The 27,552-nt window shown below is 38.3% G+C and overlaps 1 protein-coding gene and 1 long non-coding RNA gene across 13 annotated transcripts in view; one reads left to right on the top strand and one right to left on the bottom strand.

The window, feature by feature from the left end:
• The window catches only part of LOC143217586 (dystrophin, isoforms A/C/F/G/H), a 1,095,306-nt gene that overhangs the window by 63,545 nt on the left and 1,004,209 nt on the right, over positions 1-27,552 (top strand). The gene's annotated exons all lie outside the window — the stretch shown is intronic.
• Positions 4,657-7,804, bottom strand: LOC143217595 (uncharacterized). Its single transcript, XR_013010861.1, has 3 exons — positions 7,521-7,804; positions 6,640-6,893; positions 4,657-4,919 (listed from the first exon to the last, which is right to left on the bottom strand). It is a non-coding gene; the product is annotated as an uncharacterized LOC143217595 (long non-coding RNA).

The following is a 27,552-nucleotide window of genomic DNA, read 5'->3' as shown; positions in this document are numbered from 1 at the left end:
AGGAGGGAAAGGCCGGTGTTTACGATGCCCGTCGTGTCCTCTCCGCGGCGACAATAAAAAACGGATAAAATTTTCGCCCCCGATGAGAAATATTGGATGTTGTGACACGAGGATCGCGCTGTATGACGCTCCGGTAATTGCGCTCCGGCTCTGTTATACCAGAGACAGCTTTTTATGCCGCGACTGGTAATGACACCCGCCCCGCGCAGCTGACCCTCCATTATTTCTCACCGGCGCGGCGCGCTTTTCCTATCGAACTGAAATCCCTTAGCCGAGGGGAACGCACCACCGTGTCTTCATCTTGTCCCGAATCCTAGAGTTTCTTGCGTCCGAGATACACAATTGGTCCGCTTTCCTCGCGAATGCTGTTCAGGTATAGCGCGTAGCAAAAACAATAAGGGACTATCGTAAAGCTTGGGGCACGTTTAGTTTCTTGGCTATAAAATTTCATAGAATGAGAAGTACGCTAAAAAATGTATACCGTTGAAAAGTTATATAGTATAGTTGCCAGCCACATTTTTGCTGCAGACAGTATAATAGCGTTAACGCATAAAAAGTTATAGTTATATTATACGGCACGAGTGTCCCAACCTTTACAAAACACTACCTTACATATCCGAGAAATTAGATATATTTAAGTAACCGGGGTCGAAAAGTTTTTAGCTGAAAACGAATCGATAAGAGTCGCAATAAAACTTTTTGAGACATATTTGCGGCCTTTGCTTGGCACAGTTACATTGAACGCGACTTTCAAAAATGTTATACAGGGTGTAAAGAAATTATTAGGTTGTTCCAAAAGTTCCTTCCGGAATGTGTTCCTTTAATGTCGCTAAATAAATATTAGGTTGTCCCAAAAGTTGGTTTTCGATGCATGCACATAATGCAAATTCATATTAAGAAGTACTAAAATATTAACATAAACATTATCGTATTGTTTGTATTTATTTAGCGCCATTAAAGGAACACATTCCGGAAGGAACTTTTTTGGGACAACCTAATATATGTCGCAGCTACCATAGGATGATTCTACACCCTCGATTTGGTTGAATTTGAACTAAGGTGCCGCAAAATTGACCTTGACCTTGGATTTTAAATTACTTGAAATTACGTCGGGAATCACCTCTTTCAAGGACGTACAATATGTTGGGACAGTAAAGGCAATAAATAAGGCAGTAAAGCGCTAAGGCGTAACTTATAAAAGCAACAAGATTTATTCTTTCCATAAGAAACACATTTGTTATTACTCGATTTACTTCTACTTAAAAATTGGATGAAAATTCAATTCGTTTCAAGGGAACAATTCGTACAGAGTACAAACTTGGGGACAAGGACTCGTAGAAAACGATGGTAACTACTTAATCGACTGATTGCAACGTTTATTGTAATAATTAGACTGCGGATCTTTATGCATTTACAGCAAAGTTGAGTAGATGAAATTCAAAATTGTTGTAAAATTTTCAAAATTGAAGATGTCAATATATGATTCGTCCTTTATTAGAATCATTAAAGGGAAGAAATAAACATTCGATTTAGTGTCCGTTTCTTGCAATGGATGCTGACAATTTTTATTTTGCATAAAGATCGGCAGTCTAGTAATAATTAAGAAACGAAAGATGAATTAAAAATCGTGTCAAGACTTTTGCAATGACGCAATATTTAAGCATTGAAAAACACCTACCTCCCACATCGAATGGTTCTGGCAACCGCCCACGCCCTCCCAAAAAACCATTATTTCGCTCATCCACGTCCACCCCTAGTGATTCGCCCTCCACGACATCGGTATCCAGTGGTTGTAGACTGCTGTCCCATATTACGCGCCACCCACACGTGCGTTCTACGAGCATTCATGCGTAGCAGTAACGTATGGCGAGGGGCGAGAACCACCACCCGCTACCCATCGCCGCTGGAAGCTTTTTCGTAGTACAATAAAATTTCACGGCTAAGCTGGCTCTTATTAGATCCCGGACGAAGTGCCTCTTCGTCTTATTTCCCGACGTAAATCCACGACACTCGTCATTCTTCACTTCCGTCGGCTGGCGTCGATACGTGACGCTTTTATTGATTCGGATTAAGCGTAGACGAGCGACGGAAAACGGCGAACTGGATCAAGGATTCATAAAAGTAGCTTCCGTGTGCTACGTACCATATCCAGAGTTGTGTAGAATTATTTCACGTATTATTATTATAAAGTAATGCGATTACACTGCATTAAATTATTTCGTAACTTCGTAATTCAACTCGTTCTTGCGATTTATTGCAATGTGATTTGTAATTCAGGTATTTATCTTGTTCATTAAATTAAAATATTATTCGTTTTCATAATTGAAATACAGCGGCAAGGTACTGTGTAATTTCAAATTAACCCTTGTGCAGCCAATCAAAATGTATAAATGATTTAAAACCTTTTGTATTTAACAGATTTTCTCAAATTCTCATTTTAATAAAACTATAAATTAATATATCAGATGATTGCGTAAGTTCATGCTCGATTTGAAAATAAAATTCAATGGTTAAATTTTAATGAATACAACTTTATTAATCAATTATAGATACAGTCACCATTATTTTCTAATTGTAGAAAATTTAACCATTTTTTAATTTTAATTTAACCGACCTTTAACCAAATCTTTAACCAAATTTTTCAAATTTAGCCACTGAATGTTATTTTCAAATCGGGCAAGAACTTATGCGATCATCTAATATTAACGAGCAAAGAATGGACATTCAGAGAAATTTTGTAATAATTTACCCGGGTACCAATGTTAGCTGTTTTCGTTAGCTCAGAAACGAAGTATAGTATAAACAAATTTTATCGAATGTTGTCTCTTTTGTTCATGTAAATGGAACACAATATTGGAGCAGTAAATTTATATTTTTATCGAAGAATTTAAAGCTACAAAAATAAAAAAGTACATACGTTTAACTATTAATTTCATTAGTCTTAGAATGATAGTGAGCCGTATTAAATTTCATTGAAGTTTGCATTTCTCAAATTTCTTGTATATTGTTATAAATGGAAGAGAAACAGCACAGTCTAGTTATGAAACTCTGTTATGTTTCTCAAGTTACCCCAGAAATTTTTCACGAAAGAAGCGAAACATTTGCTCGAGAAATCTTTGAAGAAATAAGAGATACCGCGTTGGCACAGAAGATTTTAAAGCAGGAAGAACACGATTAGGTCGGGGTGAGCCATCGCATCGCAGTGCTGAGAGATGAGGATGCTTATTGGGTTAAAAGAACAGAGTCGAAGTTCTTAGGGAAGCTAAAGCTCGTTTATAACTTCCTTTCCTCGTTTATATTGTTCAAAATGAACATTTTTGTGAAACAACTTTCATCTGGATTTCTTTCTTTGCTATAATCAGTCTCTCTCACTCCCTCATGGACTTATTCACACACTCACTCATGGACTGATGGACTCATTCATTCACTCACTCGCTCACTCACTCAGTCACAGGCTCCCCACTTTTCTTTTTGTTATATCTTTCCCTGTAAATGCACTCGTATTTTATGCGAAGCCTCGCACTGTCTTACGTCGTTCTATTTTGCGACGATATTCCGTATTCACAGAGGAAAGATGATTCGATCCAACGTCGAAATACAATTTCGTGTCTACGACGAGATGAAGTGCATAGATTCTCTTGACATCAACCGATTGGGGCATGTTGGTTTAGAAAGCTCTCTCGCAGTCCTCTTACGTTCGCTTCCACCTCGTTTCGCAAAGGTACATTCGATTCTGTTCGTCGGCGGAAGTTCGATTTCAATGTGAACCGGTACACGTTGCGAAAAGGTTTAATATTCTTTGAAGTAACTGCTCCGATTTTACGATCACCATGTGTCGTATATTTCATGGAAGCAACTACACTACCGGTCGAAATCCTACAAAGACAGGCTCCAGAATTTACTAAGAGATCAAATATTATTCTATTGCGATTCAATAAAGTCTTACGTCGCGTCGCGCGTATTTGTTGCAAATGTGATGGCGTAAGATATTCTGCTGGCCAGAAGGTCTTTCACATAGCGATGGCAAATAAGAATAAATGTTCACCTAAGACAAGCCACCTGAATAAATTTTACATTTTTTGAGATAGGAAGAAGTGTTTCGAGCAGCCTATTACGTAGTGTATACAACAATTTTTCAAGCGGAGGTGCGTAGGAGATTTGAAGGCCAACCTCGCTTTTTTAAATGGAATTTAAAAAACAAACGCGAAACTTCGCGAAACAACTTCCACGATATAATCATTCAAGGTCATTTAAGATCAGAAACGTAAAAAAAGATGAAAAATATAAATTCACAAATAAGGCCCTCGAAACCAAACAACTTTTGTATGAAACATTTCTTGCTATCTCAAAAAATGTAGAAGTTATTCAGGTGGCTTGTCTTAGGTGACTCACCCTGTATATCGAAGAATAGGGGAAGTTTTTCGAATGAAGACAATTTATATTTCACAATTTGTGATTTATTCAAGTGAAAAGTGCCCCTCTTCGCTAATGAAATTTATGAAAAACCAATGAAATTTGATGCAAACTTTTCTTATCTCGTTGATTTGTTCGTAGAAATAGCAAGATTTTTAGCAATGCTTATTTGTATAAACTTGCCAACGCTGCTTGACGATTTTCTATAATATGAACAGTGAACGACTAGTTTGGAATAAAATGTTTCTCACTGTTTTGGAATAAAATACATTAACGTTATAAACAAGATGGTAACAGAACAATATAAAATGTACACGCACGCGTTACAATGCGACAAAGCTAGGGCAGACTAGAATTTACTCCTCCATCAAAAATAATCAATCAGAAAAACTAGTAAATGTAGTACGGTGTAAATTAGATAAAGTTGTATTATGAAATTAACCGACGGCGATGTTTCCTGTTCCTGTTGATCTTCCATTGTCTTCCGCAAGAACGTGTAGAAATCCCTAAAATATAAAGAATTTTATTAATCATCCGAGAACAGAATATTTTTCCTTTAGAGGTCATAATAAATTATATAAAATATGAATATTCAGTTTTGTAATTCCACAGAAATATAATTAATTCTGCAAAAGCTACCTTGTCAAATATTAATTTCAAAAACAATTCTTGCATAGTTTTACTATTGTTCTACAATACTAACTCTATGAATCTAAATATACAAAATTAGTTTGATCACACTATATCATCATAGGCACTCAGTAAACTAGAAAGGGATAGTCAGGAATACATAATTTACAATACATAAGTGGATTACGTAGAAAATCATCATTTTCTCAAAATTTTGAAGTTTGCACTAAATTTTAACAGAGTATCAGAAACACGTGCTTCCTTGCTAGGTTTTGGTTACTAAAATAGAAATGATTTAAAGAGCTTTATAGGTTCGATTGAAAAATTAATAAATTCGAAAATGTACCAAATTCCACGAAACAAATTTTCTAAACCAGCTTCCATGCCCCATGAATTTGCTTTTGTGTTGCAGTGGATTTTAAAAATACTTATTATCTGAGAAAATTCACCTGAATTGATAATTTGCGTTTCATTGAAAGATTTATTGACCGAAGTGTACTCGTGTTATTGATCGAACTAAATATAATTTGTTTTGACCTTTAGAGGTCCACCTCTGTCATCCTATTTTCACTGATATTAGGCCATTCTAAAAGTTTGTGGTGCTTTTAGATTTATCATTTTCAAGGAAAGCACCGAACGTGTAATGTGATTACTAGATTGCGGATCTTTATACAAAAGAAAAATTGTCTGCATTGAATGCAAGGAATAGAAACTAAATTGAATGTTGTTTCTTCCCTCAATGATTTTAATAGAGGAGAAATCATATATTGACGTCTTCAATTTTCTTAATTTTCCAACAATTTCGATTTTCATCTACTCAATTTCCCTATAAATGCATAAAGATCCGCAGGCAAGTAATTACTATAATTTTGCAAAAGCTAGACACCAATGAAACAACACTTCTGTAATTTGTTACCTTGTCGGTAACTATTAGTTTTACACCCGATACAACCTTGTACCTTTTTATTCAGAATTCAATTCTCTCTTCGACCACAAGATGAAAATTTACCCTTTACAACAAAGAAACTCAAGGCGACCTTTATATCTCGGTAAAAAAGCAAAACAGAAAAAACAAATTATTGCTATTCTTGAAATAATGCAAATTTATACATTATACAGGGTGTCTCAGCTAACTTGACCACCTTGAATATCTTTGTTGTTTTTAAAGATACGTCAAATGCCCGAAGGACAAAGTTGAATGGTAAAATGGGGCTCATAAGACACCAACAAAATTTTTTTTCATGTAATTTTTTTTACGAGATTTCAAGGTCACCTTCATTTTTTTAAATGGAATGAGGTATTTTTTAATACATCAATCGATGCAGAGACCTAGCTGAATCACACCTTGTATTATCGAAATCATAAATGGTAAAAACATTTCGTTTGTTTACGATGTTCGACAAAACATTCGAAATGATGATAGTTCCTATTCAATATTATCATAGATGGTATTGTCAAATGACGTTAAAAATCAAGTCTGCTATAATACCTTTTCTGCGCATGTTATCAGCCCCATTGGAACTTTTAGGAGGATAGAAGTTGCGAGAAATGGTCGCGATAAAATTGTTCGAGCGCCGAACTCCTTATCCCTCTCACCTGCAACGCTTTCTTCGCGTTTCTGATCGCGCCGACGTGACAAACTCTTTCTATCATACGACCCGTGAGACCGTTTAGGGGCGATCGAATGGTGGTACGCCGCATCATCATCGTTTTATTCGGATCGTAGTAACTGGGTATGTATTCGGTCGTTTCCGAGGCGACCACCAGCTTCTTGTGATCGAGGTTCCTCGTTAACGACATCAACCGTTTCGCGCAGAGATCAATGAGATCGCCTCTTCGAGTATCAGCACCTGATCATTATTAGAAAACTCAAATTAAACTCAAATTATTAGATCACCCCTTAATTAGAAAACTTCAGTGATCCTACGCTTATAATCAGAAGTTTAAATTACACCGAATTGTAGTGTACCGTTCATAGAGATAGGAGAGAGCAATGAAACCTTTACCATCGTATTCGTCTTGTTTTTCTGATTCAAATGACACCGAACACGATATGGCTACGATCAGAATTACCTGTGGAACAAGCGATTAAAGTTTCGGACTTAACAGTTACGGTAGAGGAACACGAATTCTCACCTTCGTTTGTTGCACAAGTAATTACGATCGTAAATATCGTGTTCGGCGTCATTTTAATTAGATAAACGAGACGAATACGATGGTAAAAGCATTATAAAAAAAGCACAAAATTCGGAAAGGTGCAATCTTCTGCTTCGCTCGCATTATTCGTGAGTCTCGCCGCGCCGATGCTCGATTGTCTGATTGGTTCCAAGAGGAATCCTCAGTGGAGAGGATAAAACTTTGACAGTTACGGAGATAATACTGTAGTATCTACAAGGGGTTCAAAACCTTCCGACGTCTGTATTTGATCAACCGTTCAATAACTTGAAAAGGATGATTATCGTAACGGAAACGCGTACCTGAGGCTTCTTCACGATTTCCCCGAGCCAGTCGGGCAGCGAGGTCGTCGCGGTCTTGCTGAAAATTCTTTTACTTAAGAATTTACCATCCTTAATTTCTCGATGCACCGTATCCTCCGACAATACGTGAGAAGCATACGGATTCGGGTAGCGTTCGAAGAACCCTCGACACACCGTGAACCAGGAGTAAGGAAGGATCTTTACCTCCGCGCTCTCCTTCATCGACCGGAAACCCTCGATCCTTCGTTCACGTCCCGTGGCTCTATCCGGGTTGTATCGAATCACTCGACGTTGCTGAAAATTACGTAACCACGATCATGCGAGATTTCTCATCCCGCGGCGTTTTTGTCCCGATCCAATGCTATTCATACGAATCTATTGAGTTACTGACGCATTACTCGCTCATTCACACTCGCACAGACACAGACGCACACCCCTTATCCCGGCGTCCCTTTCATCCGCCCTTATTCTTGCAATTCATTAGTGAATCGTCAGGTGCTTCGTCGACAATGGACCACCCCGCCCCCTCCCCTCCTCCTCATTAACGTAACCTCAATGACAACAACACCCCCGCGATTTTAAATACCCCCGTATCACTCTGCTCGTGGACAATGATCATCAGTTTTACCCGTGGAACCAGTGGAATCATTCGTTTGTATTGTCAGTCGGCATTGTTTATCGGTAGATCGCGGCAGTTCATGTGTTTGTAGAAACCTCCTGACGTCGGAAATGTAAAACGAAGATTTCAGCACGTTCAGTTGGTCTGATTACTCTACACTGTAGATCTTTATGGAAAATATTTATTATTTATTATTATTATTTTATATGCAGAAACATTTTCTACATAGAACATCTCCTTTTTTAATAGTTTTAATAAGATGGGCATGACACATAATTCATTATTTTAAATATTTTATTACTCGCATCGTACAAATAACACAGAAGATTTATTTTTAAATGACGTTTAAGTCGAATAAAGTATTTTTAAATATTCTATTTTCAAGTTATATTTTATTTGAATAATATTTGATTTCACTTGCATTGTTCACAAATGAAATAATAAATAATTTCATCTCAAGAAGAAAACTATGTATTTCATCATACTCAATCTATTAATCGTTGAACAAAATTCGCGATATGTTACAGTTAAATATAGTAACTTTTTTCCTTTTCATGGAGCAGGAAGTTTGTCGATACCGAAACAACTAAACTCAAAACTGCAACATCTTTTTTTAATTTATAGTTTCATGTCGCATCAACTGCTAGGTTATTAACGATATCGTGCAATAAGTCAGAATATGCTACGTTATTTGTCTGATAACATTATTAATTTATACACATTATTTGTTTGTATCTACGAATTCTGTGTTTCGTGACTTATTAAGTCTCAGAAGATTTTTAATTAATAACGGTATTACCTCTCAATGTCACTTCCAATTCAGCATGGTTCTCGAGTTCCCTACGCTAATGGCCCATTTCCATCAATTTCGAGATTTTTCTTTCGCGCTTCACTTTTGTTGGAGCGGAACGAGTATTCCTTCAGTACTTTGTTCTTGGCAACTTCATTCAGCCAAATGTCATACAGAATTAATAATCGACTTTTATATTACTGAAAGATATATTTGCGCCAATGTACAGTAGTATTTTATACATTTTATCAATGGTAATGGTAAAAATAGATTGGCAAATTAGATTTTTTATTATATAGGCGTGTATATTTGTTTGTCGATATATTGTCTTATACAACGTTATTTGGGGTGGATAATATTTTGGAAAGCAGGCACTTTTTTGAAATTGTTACCGTGAGTTGCTCTCTTTGTAATAAAAAAAATATACAAAAAAAACTTTTTAAAAACCACGCTTATACTAAAATGCACTGAAAAGGAGAAGATCATTTTTTTAGACATTAGTAACTCTAAATAAAAGCGTGGAGCACCCACGAAGATTACGTCAATATAGTTTAGCGCGCTCCAAGCTTTTATTTATAGTCACTAATGCCTAAAAAATAATTTTCTCATCTTTAGTGCAATTTAATATAAGCGTGGTTTTTAAAAAGTTTTTGTATACATTTGTTATTTTCTACTTGATGATGGAACGCAAGATATGGAAATACCCGAGATAGAATAAGGGGATGACTCCGAGAGACGACGTCTCTTGATGGAGTCCGAAATTGCCCGAAATGGAACTGAATGAACGGAACACCACATTGACTGAGCTCCTTCGGTGCGAAATGGGTCAGTGGAGTGGGGATGAGTCGGAGTGGGAACTGGGAACGCGTAGTGGAGTAGAGAGCGTTGGTGCGCGGAGTGGGGATCGCTGAACACGATGACGTACTACCGAGCATCGCGCGACGAGGTGCGACGATTAATATTAAAAATTTTGTTCTCCTGAACGCACGGTTTTTTAAAAAATTTGTTTTTATATTGCATTATCAGCCAGTTCTGAGCTATGTTTAAAGTTTCAAGTCACTAGCTCATCGGGAAGTGGTTTAGAATTCTTTTACAAGATTTGACGCATACAACGACAACTCGGCAAGCTAATATAAGCGTGGTAAAAACGGGACATTTCGGCGTCCCGAAGATGTGCTTGGGGGACAACGGGACGGTTCCGTTCAAAACGGGACGCGTATGGTCACATTATACATACAGTGGGTGTAGAAAATATTCGTACACGGATAAATTTCAAACAAAACTGTGAAATTGTTGTTTATTAACTACTTTTTTTGTAAACAATGAATACGTACATATTCCGAGAAGTCTATAGAATAGATACAATGCAAAAAGAATCAATTTCTGGATTAACTTGCGAATATATTAAGGAAAAACAAAAAATCGACTGAAATACACCAACAAAAAGTATTCGTACAGTTTCTAACTTTTTACAATTTGAGAAAAAAAACGTAATGTAAATTAATGTGACATTAAAAAATAGTTAATTAATATTTGGTTGGATAGCCTTTGGCCTTTACAACCGCTGCAATTCTTCTCGGCATTGAATTTACTCGTGTTGTGGGATCTTGTTCCACTCTTCCTTCAGTGCATTTTTTAAGCTCTCTTTTGAAGACATTTCATGTTTTCTGATATCTGTCGTTCTAAATAATCCCACAGGTGTTCTATAACATTGATATCGGGAGATTGTGGCAGAGTTTTCAGATACGCCGGTGTGTTATGTAGTATCCACATTCTGGTATTATACGCGGTATGCTTGGGATCATTATCGTGCATGAAAACGAAATCATCTTTAATATTCATTCTCTCTGCACTAAGATCAAGATTACGTTTCAAAATGTCAATATAGACCCTGTGGTTCATTATTCCGTCAATAAATTCTAATGAGCCAACACCAGCTGCACTCATGCAGCCCAAACAAGTACTGAACCTCCACTGTGTTTGACTGTAGGTTTTAAGTTTTGTGGTTTCAATTCTGTATTTTTTTTTCTCCAAACGGTACAGTGTCCATCAGACCCAAAAATGTTGAACTTACTTTCATCTGTGAAGATCACTTTATTCCAGTACTCCACTGGTGTAGTTACATTATTATTTTCGAATTCCAGTCTTCTCTTCCTATTCGTTTCACTTACGAAAAATTTTTTACGGGCCACCCGTCCGCGACATCCTGAATTTCGTATAAAACTGCGCACAGTACTAGCAGATACGTCAATGTTTAAATTACTTTTAATGTGTTCAACTATTTTTATTGCACTTATTCTTGGATTTGTCTTTACCATTCTAATAATAACTCTACCAGTGTATTGATTGATTTTTCGTGGACGTCCACTTCTTGATTTATTTTGTAGTCTTTTTCGTAGCCCATACCTGTCAATTAAACTTTGTATAGTAGATCGAGGTCTGCTTACAATACGCGAAATTTCTGCTAAACTTTTACACTGATTGTGCAAGTTAATAATAATTTTTCTTTCTTCTATCGTTGTTTCCGCACGTTTCCGTCCCATTTTTCAACGATAACTTTGAATATTTCGGGATTTTTAAATGCTATTGATGGCAACAACGTTTCTAAATATACTGAGGAGATCAATCATACTTACACCGCAATTTGTTTATGTTTACATGGTATGTTCGCGTTAAGAACTGTTCCCTACTCAGTTCAAATTAAAGAGTGTACGAATACTATTTGCTGGTGTATTTCAGTCGATTTTTTGTTTTTCCTTATTACATTGACAAGTTAATCAAGAAATTAATTGTTTTTTGCATTGTATCTATTCTATAGACTTCTCAGAATATGTACGTATTCATTGTTTACAGAAAAAATAGTTAATAAACAACAATTTCACAGTTTTGTTTGAAATTTATCAGTGTACGAATATTTTCTACACCCACTGTACTAGACGTAGAATTTCTGAACGATTGGTCCGTGTATTTCGTTAACAACTCAAAAACAAAGTCCGGGGTTTTTATGTCGTTCGTCCTGAGCTCGCGATTTTATAGATGGTAACCCTATAATGGATGCATATTTGCAATCTAAAATGTTAAAACGAAGAAAAATAGTTAAAAGGTTAAAGGTAACCATAGAACTTTCGACGGTGATCCGGTGTCGAACTTGGAGGACGTGCGAATTGCTTGGCAGACGCGAGATTGTGTCGCGTTAATCCGCATATCTCGCTGGTGGTCTCGGTGCAACCAGATAGGAGACACGATTGCATCGCGGCGTATCCGTGAGGAAGCCGTAACAATTACGAGCGAAGAAGAGAGAGACCCGGGAAGGTCAGGTTTCTACGCCGGTGTCTAAGCCGCGTTCATTACTGTACCGACAATCAAGCTGGCTCCATGGTCAAGAGGGCGGTAAAGGGCAGGCAGGCTGGCAGGCAAGTAGGCAGGCAGAGGATGGTTCCGGGATGGGAGAGACAGTGGCAGCGAGGGAGTTAGGGGTGGTTTAAGCGAGTGTAGCCGCGGCGGTCAGGCTTGTAATCTGACGGTGGTGGGTCGTTCGGTTGGTCGGGGGTAAAACGGTCCATTAAGGCCGGCTAGCAGTTAGTGGGCATGCTATAGGAACCAGCCAGCTTACTAATGCCAGGCCTCAGGGATCCCCGCAAGGTCCGTTACCGAGGTCAGCCTACGGGGTGGCTTCACCTTCGCGAAAGTTAGATTTCGTTCGGTCGCATACGTTCTCCCTTGTTTGTCTAAACGACGATGCATCACGCGGTCGGTGAAGCCATCAGTGCTCGATAACATTGGCTTTTCCTCAGTTAGGTCCCCTGCTCATTTCTATTTGCTCCGACTAAATATTTGTACATCTTGCTGTTTACTAGATCCTGTTGCCTACCAGTAGTTTTGATGGAGTAATTCTTTTCAGCCTTCTCGACGCCTTCGTTCGTTTTGTATTTGCCTAGTATTTTCGAAATTGATTGATTTTGGTAGGTCTAAAATGTTCACGGTTCCTACCACAAGGTAGTCGCGGAAAGTAGAACATCTAAATATCTTTTCCCGCTTTAAGAATCGAAGAAAATGTTTAAACAGAGCTGTATTGCCTCACGATGTAAATATGGCGATCTTTATAAAATTAAAAGAAATGGTATGGTACTTTGTATCGAATTCGGCCTGCGTTGTGTTCTTCAGTCTAGTTTTGTTGCGATTGATTGCCCGAAAAGCTAAGTGATGATTGTTTTAACTGTCCGAGTTTCTACTGCGTGAAAATTCATTTTTAGATCTACAAAACAAATTGAATTGTAGCTGAAAAACGTGTCAGAAAAACATCACCAATTTTAGCCGGTATTTCTAAACGATTCGATTATATTAATCGATGGTTGGCTATTTACGTAATTCTACATATAATAGCATGTAAATTCCTACTATGAATTCAAATATTCGGTTGTGTTATCATATTTTTTGTTCTCTTCCGATCAGGGTTATTAGTAGATTGCGGATGTCTACGTATCTATGTCATTTGAAAATTTTCAGAAAATGCTGAAGTATAAAATTCAACAGAATTTAGTATCTACTATTGTTTTGCATTATATCGAATTAAAGATGATCTTCGGCGAGACGATAACATTGTTGTGGTCGCAAATTAGACGCAATTTCCGCGATAAAGTTTAGCTTGGCCGTAACTTGAACACCGGACATCAAGTTGACGATGTTATCGGTATGTGTACGCTCAAACAAATTACTGTACGCGTACGTACTGCTCGGACGAATATCCGAACCGGTCTCGTTGGTGGAAGGGTAAGCAGAAGTTACTGATGCGAAAGGAAGAACGCCCCTTAAACGCAGCCCTACCTCCAATTGGGGTGGCTTTGCCTTCACCAACCAAAGTTTGATTACTGTTTTCGCTGCGGGACTACGATAGAACTGTAATACGTACCGTCTCGGCAAACCCGATACATTCTCGCGTCGTTACTTTGCTGACGTTCGAATTCGAACAGTTCTTCCTGATTTCGCTGCTAATTCGCAATTATCATTCACTACTAGCTTACTACATCAATGTACATAACATAAATGTACCTATTACTGCGGTTTTTTCTCAATCAGATTAAAATACATAAAAATAGACATTTTGTGCTGAATCAATTTGTACAATTCAATGAGAATGTATTCTCATTGGCGAGATAAACAAAAAATTGTCAATTATTCTATCTCAATCACCAAAGGACTGTTGTTTCTTGATTGTATATTCTTTATATTGATTTAAATTGCATAGGGGAAAGTTTTATTATTATTTAGATACCTACTTCGATACAAGAAAAATATACAAAGAAACTTCTCTTGTCATTTTAATAAAAAAAAATTAATCCCTCAGCATTACGTACATTAAAGTGAAGGAGGAGCTCATTACTGCGGCACAGAAATCACTACGGATGAGTATTGAGTATTTTAGCTTTTTAAATTGTGTTAGTGTATCTTGAGCTAGTGCAAAAGTATTGATATACTTTTATAATTGAATGAAACATATTATCTTATAATACGAAAAATAAAAAAGCTCTGTCTCTTTTTGTTACGTCAACTTTCAAAGCTTGTAGTTCATAGATAACGACCTATATTAGAACAAAACGTGCGTCAGTTTTGATGGTACGGATTCTGTTGTATCCAGGATTCATCTCGGTAGAGATTTATGTTTTATTTATATATATTAAATTGTGGTTATACAATAACGTAATATGAGTAATACATATATTTCTAAAAAGGAATACATAGTTGTTTAAATGTACACGCGCATTCAAAGTGTAGCAGGTAGGCTTAAAAGTATTATAATTGAAGCCCTTGTTTATAATTCTTGTTTTGATCTAAAAATGATTTTATTTTAGAAATAGGGTTTAAAGGAATGCTGTATCGACGAATATTGTAACTTCCTTTTTTCCTTTTAAGAAACACATTCTGCTGTGGTGTAGTTAGGCGAATGTCAATTTTAGGACCGCGACCTCTGCAGCGTTAAAGCATTTTCTTGTTACCAGGAAGAGGCAGCCATAGACGTCGACGAAATCGTCAGAGAAATTTAATAACGTTACTGCGTTAACTTCAGCCTTTCAAGCTCCTCTTTCATACTTGTTATAACAGTGACTGTAATAACCTTTAGAGCTCGTGGCCGACGGTAATGTCGATGTGACGACGCAGAAGGCTTCTCGTTGTTCCTACAACTCGAGCTCCAATTAATCAGATTACTCGATCATGCTCCAGGGTTATTTTCATTTGTCCAAGCACGGAATTGCATTGTCCGAAACGCACGTGTGTCGAATTAGTGTGAAAGACTAGTATAAATAGATTAATTTTTACAATTTTCTTTCTTAAAGTGTTGTTTTAATATATTTTAAACGTTTTAAAAATACAAGCTCATATAAAAAGTTGTGAAAAACGACTTTTAGTATTTTCTCTGCAATTCTGCAATTTAGTATTCTCTCTGCAATTAATGGTAAACTAATTGTTCCAACATCTGAAAAATATTCAAGTCGTATGGTGCAATGTTTGAAAAGTTATCGCATTTTTAACACATTATCTACTGGCGATTATTCCATGATTTTTGGAAGTCAATGGCTCGTGGCTGAGGATGTTTTAACACTAAAACTACCGAGCACTGAAAGCGATTAAAATGTTTCATCTAACATGGCTCTATTTATTTAGATTTTGTGCAATTTTCATTGCAATACGTGCTTGGATAAATAAATTTATGGAATCGATTTCCATGTAAGCAACGTCATCGTTTCAATAATTATAAAATTAAAAATCGAAGACCGGTTATTTGACCGGCAGTGGTAGGTTTAGTGTTAATAGATCCTGTAACGGCAACTGGAACTTCAATCATAAACCAACAACTTAAACAACGTAATTTATTCATTTCGTTTGCTATTATTGTGTAAAAGAAGATTTTTGAGCTTCCATTTAGTACAGCACAGTTTTCGAAAAAGTAAGAGTGTTCGAATACGAGTGGTAGTCACCTGAGTGCAATAGTTGCAACTCTGTCTGGTATTAATCCGGCGTTCCAATTATACTTTCGTGACACACATGAAAACCACTCGATATTCCTCGAAGTGTATTTCTCGTTCGAGTTAATGTTCGAACTAACGACGTAATTAATTCGAAACGCTCGTGTCCGCCGAGAGAAGTTCCCGGACCAAGTTACGGGAGATGTAAAAGGATATTTCCTGAAGAGGTAGCGTCGGTGCGGGGGAAACTTTGATTTGACTTGCACGCGACCGCTTTTGCATGAGACTGTGGTTTCCGAGTTCCACGGGGGTGCTTTATCATCGAACGGGTGATAGTGGCTCAATGAAATTAGGAATCTTGTCTGCGGTTGAGATCTTCCGAAACTTCTTCGTCAAAAGTTGCTCTAGAGATCACGATTGCGGTCTTCAATTTTCTATGCTCATCTATCTAGTTCAATTTCTTCGCCTAAGTGTCTGAGACATCGCACCAAATCTTTTACGTATCTCCTCTCTGTCTAACTTTGCTTTCACGTTCCACGAGTGTCTTACACATCTGATTTATAATAATGAATTATTTCAAATACTTTACTATTTTTATTTGACGAATAATTTAAATATTGGTCCTCCTATATTATCAACATCAGAAAATTCGACACATCTCTTTCTCTTGTTCATTCAACTTTAATCGAGTTTGATGAAACTTTGTTATAGCTTACTTAATTTACTAAATCGTGATCATCACTTCTCTCTTCGCAATATTTACCAGTGGTCATTTTTTCATATAACACCCTAGTAAACTGAACCTCCTAACATTTTAAAGAAACTCAAGCTGTTCAGTGCAATTTTTAAAAAGTTATAAATTTTTGAAAGATGGTCACTTAATTCTGTTCGCGATTGTATGCACAAAAAATCCATTAACATAGAGTTATGTCCGTTTAGAAACCATATAAGTTCTGTTTAGAACATGTTTCGGTATCATTAATAATTTTAGAGCTGGTCGATGAATGGTTCGCTTGAAATGGAATACCCCGTACGCCGTACTTGATTTCTTTGGTGGAATATGCAACGGGAAATCTTTTTTCCGATTCGAGTTGCCGAACGATGCAGGTGGTCCGATCGTAATTTGTTGTTGGCGTACTCGATGGCTGAACTTTCGCGGAGTGCCGTCCCTTTTTGGATGACACTTCCGTCGAATTTCGCGGTATTCCTCGGCAGAAGTTCGCGCGTGATTGTGAAAGCGGCGACTGGAGGAGTGAGAGGGCGATGCGGGGGGAATAATACGCGACCGTTCCAGAATCCGGAGTTTCGTACGGAGGGAACAATGGACAAGATTAATGGCAAATGGCGTGAGCGGAGAGCTAGTTCCGAGGATCCTAACACACAAGCGTAACGAGAGGTCGGTCTTGCATAATCTGTCTTGCGGTATTGCTGCAAAGCATCGCGACGCCGGATTATTCGAACATTTATGGAGAGAATTTCATATCACCGGATCATCCTTGAAATCACTTTGAAAATCCCCACCGGTCCAAACATTATTCTATTCTTGCAGCACCGGTTTTTGGGGTTAAATGGCCGAACGATGAACGACCCAATTTTATTATTCTTACTCACCCGTGTAACTAACTCTCAGACAGCGGGAGTTGGGTCCATTTCGATCCAGAGTTACAAACGCTCCATCCAGCTTTATTTATATTTAGTTAGCTATTATATTTATAATGATTCCATTAACCCCTTGCACTCCTTCGTCGAGTGTGACTCGACATAACAGAGAAGGAGAAATATAAATAAAACGGATTTTTATATGAAATTGGTTCTTCCTTTATGTATTTAATGTATTTTTGTTGTTTATTTTTTAACAAATATAAGTTCCACAAATATTTACAAGAAAGTTTGAGAGCTATATTTAATATAACTAGTAAACAACATTGTTTAAACTAAGTAGCAGTCAAGGAACTGTTTTTTGAAGTAAATTTCAAATAAAACACTTAAAATAGTACAGTAAAGTCGCGTTTACTGTCCAACAGCCTATGTTCTGCATGGACAGTGATCGCATACCGACATTATCTTTTTAGAAGGACAGCACGACAGTGGAGTGGGTAGGCACTTGACAGTAATTGCGTACTCGATCGCGGACAGTAAACGCGATTTTGCTGTAGACGTAGACAGTTGTTGGCAACAAAATTGAAAAATAATTCGGAATGCCAAGGGTTAACATTGATCTTAAAGAAGTGAATTGAAAAAAATGTGACATACAATTGCTATGTAAAGATTTAAGTGGATTTAATTATGGCTGCTATAAAATCGTCTATAAAGTCCACGGATTAAGGAATGCAGATGTTATACTAAATCTATATTGTATAAAAACGAAGTCCTGACTCACTCACCTATCAACGCCCAGGCTAAACCCTTGGACCTAGAAAGCTGAAATTTTGTACGGAGGTTTCCTTCATGATCTGTACAAGGGATAAGAAAGGATATTTCGAAATTCAACCCCTAAGGGGGTGAAAAGGGGTTGAAACGTTTGTATGAGGAATATATTGTTCGTGGTCGGATTTACTTCATACTTGGTCTTAATGCTCTTTGATACAATTAATCAAACACCTATTTCGGCATTTTAAAAAATTCATCCCCTAAGGGGGTGAAAAGGGGTTGCAACGTTTGTATGCGGAATATATTGTTCGTGGTCGGATTTACTTCATACTTGGTCTTAATGCTCTTTGATACAAATAATCAAACACCTGTTTCGGCATTTTGAAAAATTCGACCTCTAAGGGGGTGAAAAGGGGTTGAAACGTTTGTATGAGGAATATATTGTTCGTGGTCGGATTTTCTTGATACTTGGTCTTAATGCTCTTTGATACAAATAATCAAACACCTGTTTCGGCATTTTGAAAAATTCGACCTCTAAGGGGGTGAAAAGGGGTTGAAACGTTTGTATGAGGAATATATTGTTCGTGGTCGGATTTGCTTGATACTTGGTCTTAATGCTCTTTGATACAATTAATCAAACACCTGTTTCGGCACTTTGAAAAATTCGACCTCTAAGGGGGTGAAAAGGGGTTGAAACGTTTGTATGAGGAATATATTGTTCGTGGTCGGATTTGCTTGATACTTGGTCTTAATGCTCTTTGATATAATTAATCAAACACCTGTTTCGGCATTTTAAAAAATTGAACCCCTAAGGGGGTGAAAAGGGGTTGCAACGTTTGTATGAGGAATATATTGTTCGTGGTCGGACTTACTTCATACTTGGTCTTAATGCTCTTTGATACAAATAATCAAACACCTGTTTCGGCATTTTGAAAAATTCGACCTCTAAGGGGGTGAAAAGGGGTTGAAACGTTTGTATGAGGTATATATTGTTCGTGGTCGGATTTACTTCATACTTGGTCTTAATGCTCTTTGATACAATTAATCAAACACCTATTTCGGCATTTTAAAAAATTCAACCCCTTCGGGGGTGAAAAGGGGTTGCAACGTTTGTATGAGGAATATATTGTTCGTGGTCGGATTTGCTTGATACTTGGTCTTAATGCTCTTTGATACAAATAATCAAACACCTGTTTCGGCACTTTGAAAAATTCGACCTCTAAGGGGGTGAAAAGGGGTTGAAACGTTTGTATGAGGAATACATGTTCGTGGTCGTATTTACTTCATACTTGGTCTTAATGCTCTTTGATACAAATAATCAAACACCTGTTTCGGCATTTTGAAAAATTCGACCTCTAAGGGGGTGAAAAGGGGTTGCAACGTTTGTATGAGGAATATATTGTTCGTGGTCGGACTTACTTCATACTTGGTCTTAATGCTCTTTGATACAAATAATCAAACACCTGTTTCGGCATTTTGAAAAATTCGACCTCTAAGGGGGTGAAGGGGTTGCAACGTTTGTATGAGGAATATTTTGTTCGTGGTCGGATTTACTTCATACTTGGTCTTAATGCTCTTTGATACAAATAATCAAACACCTGTTTCGGCATTTTGAAAAATTGAACCACTAAGGGGGTGAAAAGGGGTTTCGAAATCTAAGATGGCGACATGACATAAAATTAAAACTCTATAGGGGTGAATAGCGGGTTAAAAGGTTTTATGGAGAAACAATAGCAATTTCCGAGGACATTAAACGGTTTCCTGTGCGAGCGAAGCCGCGGGCGAAAGCTAGTAATAAAATAAATTTACTTTCGTCCGATGCCAGTGTCGAACAAAATTGATCGTTAACGCATCATGTGAAAATAAAAGAAAGAATTTTGCTGTCGTACGGGGTGGTTATGAACCTTCTGGACGATAAGAACTCTTTGGACTTTGAAATCGTGAAGAACACTAAGGTCTCTAGAACGAGTAGAATACTTTGAACCTTTAGAACAGTCAGAACATTTTAAAACGCTGAATAACTTCGGACTTGCATAATTAGTACGTCGTGACCGTCTACTGGACCTTTGAACTATTACTCACGTTGTGTATTTCATGAATGTGAAATATATTAATTATTGGACAGGTGAACGCTCCAAGCAATAGAAGTTATAAAAATTGCAATTTGAAAGTATCTTTCGTCCACCACTGTCATCGGAGGAACAGATTGTCCCACAAGCATTGTACACACCGTAACAAATCCTAAACATTTCATTTCAACGTTTCGTTGTTCCACGTTGCGCAATCTCGTCCCGACCAAAAATCGAGCTATCGAAAAGAGTTCTGGTTTCCCATTTACTTTCGCTGCTGGGTCGCGTCGCGTCGGCAGCGCGAGTACCACGTGGAAATAGATCGCGAGAGATTGACGTTCGCTTTATCCGCATGGTTGAAAGCTATTTGTCGATATCGACAAGCCCGGCTCGTTCTAAATGCAATCCAGCGCGCGCAAATCGAGAATTCTAATAGACGGATTATAATTTCTCGGTCGACCGTCGACCGTTTTCCGTTCGGCGTTCTTCGTCGAGGTTCTCGTGTCTCTGTCATCCTCTTCCTCCTGCGGCTACGTCCGCGAAGAAAAATCCTGTCGACAAATTGATTTATGAAAAAAGCAACGAGGGTGAAAAAAAGGATCGAAAGGAAACGGAAAGACGTCTGGCCGGTTGCGATTCTACCCGCGGCGTCGGTTTATTCGAGAGCATATTTGAGAGACGACGACGAGGACAAGGACGAGGACGACCCGCCGATGGCGCCGCGGTGGTTCCTGCACTTACGACGGACCAGAGAATAGGATATTGAAAAATCCCCGTCTTACATTGACATGCTTCTGCTTTCCCCTGCTGCTTCTCCGCTCCAGCTTCCTTCCCGTCGGTTCTTCTAGCCGGTTACCAGTCGGGGATGAATACGCGCTGAAGTGCCGCGAATGGCAGCAGGTGCACAGCGTGAATTTATCGCGGCGAAGAAGCAGAGCAGGGCAGAGAAGCCTAGCCCGACTTATGAGAGCTGCTTGCGATTTGACTCTGCCCGAAAAAGTTCACCCCTCCGGTCAGTGATCGATACCGTTCGAGGTGGAGAAAAGGCACAGCCGGTATCGAAATAGTACTTCTTCATCGGGGATGATCGATTCCTCGGCGATCCGCGAGGAGACACTCGAGGGTCACACCCTGCCAGACTTAATCGCTATCGGATTGTCCCGTCATCTTTCTTTCAGCACTCGAGACTATACGCGTTAAGTGTCCGCAATTTATTCCATGCTCCGGGGTAATATACAATATGTTCCATCTATTTGAACATCTTCGGACTCTCATACATAATCGTTACGTTACAGAGCTTTATACCTGATCTTTTAAAGGTGGTCACTGAGACGGTTGTTCGCGGAAACCATCCCTGACAAATAAATCATTTTCTTGACACTTAATAACTGATTCGAAATTGGGGAAAAGAGTTTGTAATAGTGGTTTCATCTAAATAGCTTAACCACTAACTAGACTTTATACAATTATGAAAGTAAACAAAAAAGTAGAAAAAACATTATGAATATAAAACTAGTGGTGGATTGTTTATATCCTTTTGAAATTGTGAAAGTATTAACCCATACATGCCAAAAGATGATTAGTTTAGCAGATATTTTAACGTGAATATTGCTAAGAAGAGATTTTCGTTGCGGTAGTATTGGTATTCAAAGTTATCATTAGTAAGAGAGTGAGGTTTTCTTATCAATATTCAAATTAATTAATATTCTAAACTAATCATATTTTTCAACATGCACGGGTTAATACGTTTTTATAGAGAATAAAAAAAACTGCATCGATTGGTATATAAAAGAGTATACGATTCCATTAAAAAAATCTAAGTTTATAAAGAAGTCGTGACAATGACATGTCCCCCTTGATACTATGCAACATCTGTAGAAATAATTTTTTTGTACAACGCATCATTTAGAAGTCATCCGAGATGATCAAGTTAGGTACCTCGCCCTGTATCAAAAGTTGTGTGAACGTTAATTACGAAATAATTGTGTGAGTATTAAGCGCATCAAGTATAAGAAAATAACTGGGGGCGTAAACCATTGTGCCCTATACTATTTGCATTTGAGATATAGGACACAACCAACGTCTCTAGTCCCATTTCCGGGTCGTGTACTATGCGGATGCGAGCGCAGATAGTGCAGGAATAATTTTGCTATTAGCTGAAACGTTAATATTAATAAATCAGATCTTGTCAGAGACAGTCTTGTAAATGAATAATGTAATCAGGAAACTTCGTTACCGAAATATGCTGATTACAATAATGCTGAATTAGATTAATAAGATTCACTTGGAGAGAAGTTATTAAATATTCAACATTATACAGAGTGGTAATTATTTTTCTCGGCGCACAGGTTCGATCAATTTCTACACTAAATGAATATAGCTTGAGGGGCATGAAACGTTATAGTCCGGGTTCGAACCAAATAACGCTTCCGATTCGGGTTTGAAGCTATATTCATTTAGTGTAGAAATTGATCGAACCTGTGCGCCGAGAAAAATAATTACCATTCTTTCAAAATAGTGCGATCGCGAAAAATACCTCCTTTATATTATACAGAGTGATTCACCTAACATTTGTACCTCAAATATCTTTGTTGTTTTCAAAGATACATTAACTGTCTTGAGGACAAAGTTGAACGGTAAAATGGAGCTCAGTGCCATTTAAACTGTGGTGCCCAAGGTGGTTCGGAACCCACCTTATTAAAAACTGTAGGTCCCGTCGCGAAAAAACCCTGGCAGTTAAGAGCGACGTAAAATAACCAATAAAAAAAAAATGGAGCTCACACGATACCAAGAAGATTTTTTTAGAGATATGGAACCACCGTTCCAGTTTCAAAGATGACACAAAATCAAACATTCTTTTGGTATCGTGTGGGCCCCATTTTACCATTCTACTTTGTCCCCAAATCATTTAATGTATCCTTGAAAACAACAAAGATATGTGAGGTTCAAACGTTAGGCGACTCACACTGTACATCAAGAACATATTTTTATAACTTACCTGGAGATATTATTTTTGTTGTTATTATTAATAGTAGTATTTTATTAATGATTCCCCTTAGAGTTACATTTCTTATACAACTTCTGCCTTTTCTTTTCCCCTTCGCTCCCCTTCACGCCGTTCTTGTTATTATTAATATATTTGTTGTATTCTTGTTATGTTACTGGTCACGTTAACCTGAACGGAATGGGCGTGCAATAATCGTCGTCTCTGAATCAATTAGGAAATTATGGAAAATTATGGCGATTACATATCCATGATAAGTAACAGTAAATAGAAAAAAAAGGTATAGATTGCACTTCGTCCACATCTTAAGCTTGGAATTTTCCTTGCACTGCCGAATTAGTCCTGACAGTTTCACCGACGCATAAATCGCGCGCATCAGGTGCATGACGCGATATATTCCTGGCATAAGAAGCGTTCTCGATATTGGCACGAGCGAGGACGGCGGGTGAGGAGGAGGAGTAGGCGGTAAAGGTGAGACGTTGGAAACATTTGAAATCAGTGCGTTCCCCGGGGACACCTCGTAAATCGTGCGCTCCGTTGTTGGCGCCTTTCCACGTGCACCTCCTTCCCCCTCGTCCTTGCACCACCGTGCCGTTTTCTCCGGTGTCTCGTGTCCCGTGTCCCGTATCCTTTCTGTCCCTTTTCTGTCCCTCCACCGTGCCGCGTTACGCCGCACCGAGCGAAATCCGGGGAAATCCGAGAAAAATCGCGTTATCGCTAACCCGTGAAACAGAAGTCGTAACGGAAAAGACCAGAGACTCTGGAACGCTCCCGGTGAAGTATTCTTACGTGGCTCGGAGTATTGCGATTTTCAACCCCCCATCCCTTGGCGCGGCAGCTCTCCGTCCTCCGGAGTAGATTTTTACCGCTGAGTGTGAAATACGACGATCATTTCTTGCGGACTTATCAACGATGATAAAAAGGACTGCTGGGCTGATCATTTCTTTTCCCCGCGATTGTTACGTCTTCGCGATTTGCACGGTATATTCCTAACTTGCGGTTCTCTCCGGATTGTAGCGTGCAGCTTGGAAACGTTTTGACAATTCCTTCTTTCGACACGACGCGGTGCACAGTGCCGCCGAGGCGGCAAGAATTACCAATAAGTACATACATATTTCCTAATATTGTAGTAGGGGCGTAGTGTGCAAAAGTCTGATGTTTAGAAAGAATTTTTTTACAGAGATATACGCATCAGTTTCATAATTGAACACGTAGGGATCCAGTTATATGGTTTACTTACACGTAGTTTAAAGTCTTACCGGGCAAAAATAATTTTTCAAAAGTGTTGTTTAACATCAAGTAATATGGAGCAATCGGACTCATTTTTGTTTATAGTGGCATACAAAAAATCCTTTAAAAGACTTTAGTAAACGTATCGCCGTAACCATATGATTACTATTATTAATGTTAATTAACGATCTGTGTAACAGCCGAGTGATGAATGTTTCCAAACCGCGTATTCTTAAAAAACATTTAGCCCTATCCGTCTGGTATCTCCACTGGCCAAACACGCAGCGTTAACGGTATAATTAAAATACTTTGGGGTTGTTCGCGAGTACACGCTAACAACTGGCATGGTAACTGAATTCTCTGGAAATGCACATTTATCTTAAATAATTGTGTGCAATTGAGAAGATGTAAGAATGTTCATACCAGCACAACTGGCATTCCGAGTTGTCGCAAAGAATGTGCAATGCCTGCACAGCTTGCATTCCAAGGACAGGAGGTTAAACATGTGAAAGCGTAGAAATGAGATTGATGATCCTGCGGGTTGTGGTGTGTATAGTTCGGTATTCGAAAAAGTACATTCACGTGATTCTAAATTGCTTCCATTCACTGGCAGTTTTTAATATTAACAATGACTCCCACTATCAGTGTACCGGTTCCCCCACTATCAACTACAGTAAAGTCGCGATAGTTGTCAACTAGCTTGTCTTCTGCACGGACAACTGTCGTATACCGACATTATTTCTTTATATATAATAAATTTTATGATTTCGGCGCAGGATTCGATCATTTATAGGAAACCAGCAAATGTGCAATTAATTAAACATGTTATTAAAGTTATCGATCGTAATGATGTTTAAAAACAGACAAGAATTATAATCTCGGCGCAACTTTTACACTTTCTACGTTTCGATCCTAATTTGGATCATCCTCAAGAAAAGCGGAAAAACTGCGTCTGGAAATATACCAATTGAAATAAAAACAGTTTTGATGTTGGAAAAAACATTGAAAGATTGACTCAGTTGCGCCGAGATTATAATTCTTGTCTGCTTTTAATTAAACATGCCTCTGTAGACTGTGTCTACCGTGCCGAGCGGCCAAGAGTGCAATCGAAAGCAGAATGTAGAGAAGGACAGCATGTAAATACGGATCATAGAGAACACACGGGCCTTTGAAGTGTGCCGGCGATGGCGACTGTCCGTGTTTCTTTCTTTCCCATACGCTATCATTACTTGGGCGGCAGTGGAGTGGTCAGTGGATAGGCACCTGACAACTATCGCGTACCCGGTCGTTGACAACTATCGCGACTTTACTGTATTACGTATTATCCCTACCGTGCTTTACCTCGCGTGACTACGAGGATACGGCCTCCTATACACTCCTAATCTCCCCAGTGGTTTGGTGAGCAGCCGAAAGTTGCCCAGGCCCGACTTACAGAATTCGAATGGTAAATTAATAATAAACTATTACTTCTAGCTATATACCTAGAAGTTGAAACGCTACGAACTTGAATTTTTTAAGTGAAAAACAACTTGTTTAGGCGCACCGCGTACACAATTACTGGACAGTGAAAGAGTCTGATCCGTCACGCTCCTAGGTGATACGTTATTCGGGTAATTTTTCGATATTTAGAGAGATCTAAATCCAAAGTATTTATCTCGTATTTTAGTTACCACAAGCTACATTATTTCTTTCTTAGATTATAATAATATTGATTTTGATACGAATAATATTTACATGATTCATATATACTACTTGGAATCGATTACAATCGCCATTGAAGTTTTCACTTCGGTCGTGCGGTTTTATGCGCACGGTATTGGTCTGTTTTTCTTTCACAAGTGGAGTTGCTCCACTTTTATAAGAAACAGCTCTTTTGTTGGAAGCCGGCGTAGAACAACGTCTGCACGTAGAATACAATGACAAATACTTCTTGACCATGTGTCCGATGCATAATACGTAACATGTTCTTCCGATTCGTGAAAAGTACCGGGACAACGAGCTATTGTTTCACATATGAGAATCGTTAACGCGTTAATCATTTGAAAAATACGGACAGAGGGTTTCTGAACACCCTGTACCAACAGATCCATTGTGTTCGTCTTTTCCGTCGGCACATTCATCGGTGGCCGTGTGCGTGTGCGCGAGTAATTCCGCTGGCCGTGGTATGTACCTCGTTCGCTCTTTTACAAATATTGATCGGGGGTTTAAAAAAAAAACATACACACACACATACAGAAAGAGAAAGAAAAATAGTCGGTGTGTCTCCGATATACGAAGACAATTCCAACTTGAACGGGAAATCGAATTTTTCATCGAGAATCGAGTAATCTGGGTCGCGGGTGTATCCTTGTTGGGGCTATAGAACAGTGTCCATTGTTCGATACAAATTCAAGTTCTTTTCCCAGCGTTGCGAAAAACGCAAGCAGCTCCGGAGTTATTGAAAAGGAGTTCAATATCCTGGCCCCTTTCAACAGAAAATTGCATATCTCGGCGGGACTGAATGAACCAGCTCCGATAGAGGATTAACCCCCTTTTTTTTTTAACGCACGGCGAAATATCGATCGCTGAAGATCACGTATCAATTATCGGTTACGTAAAATATTCTCAAAGTTTTCTCTGCACTCTAATTACTAGACAGATTTTATGCATTTATGAGAAAAACGGGTAAGCACAGTTTAAAGTAGTGGACATATTAAAAAGATTTCAGGACATCAGTGTATTGGTTTCAGCTTGATCGTCTAATTAAAAGAAGAAAGAAATTTTTATTTCACTCCTGTGTTTCGCAATCCAATGGTTTATCCAAAAGTACCTGTGGGATGTTGAATGAGAATATCTGTCAAACGCCATGTTTGTTTCTTGTCACTTTCTTGTATTTCTAACCTACAATGATAGACAATTTTAACAATGGAGTTGTGTACGACTGAAGAGCGTGTTAAAGTTATTGAAATTTATTTTGCAAATCAGTGTTCAATAAAATATACCTATCGT

This window comes from Lasioglossum baleicum, chromosome 17 (genome assembly GCF_051020765.1).
Source record: "Lasioglossum baleicum chromosome 17, iyLasBale1, whole genome shotgun sequence".
Classification (NCBI taxonomy): Eukaryota; Metazoa; Arthropoda; class Insecta; order Hymenoptera; family Halictidae; genus Lasioglossum; species Lasioglossum baleicum.
This window is presented reverse-complemented; position numbering and strand designations above follow the sequence as displayed.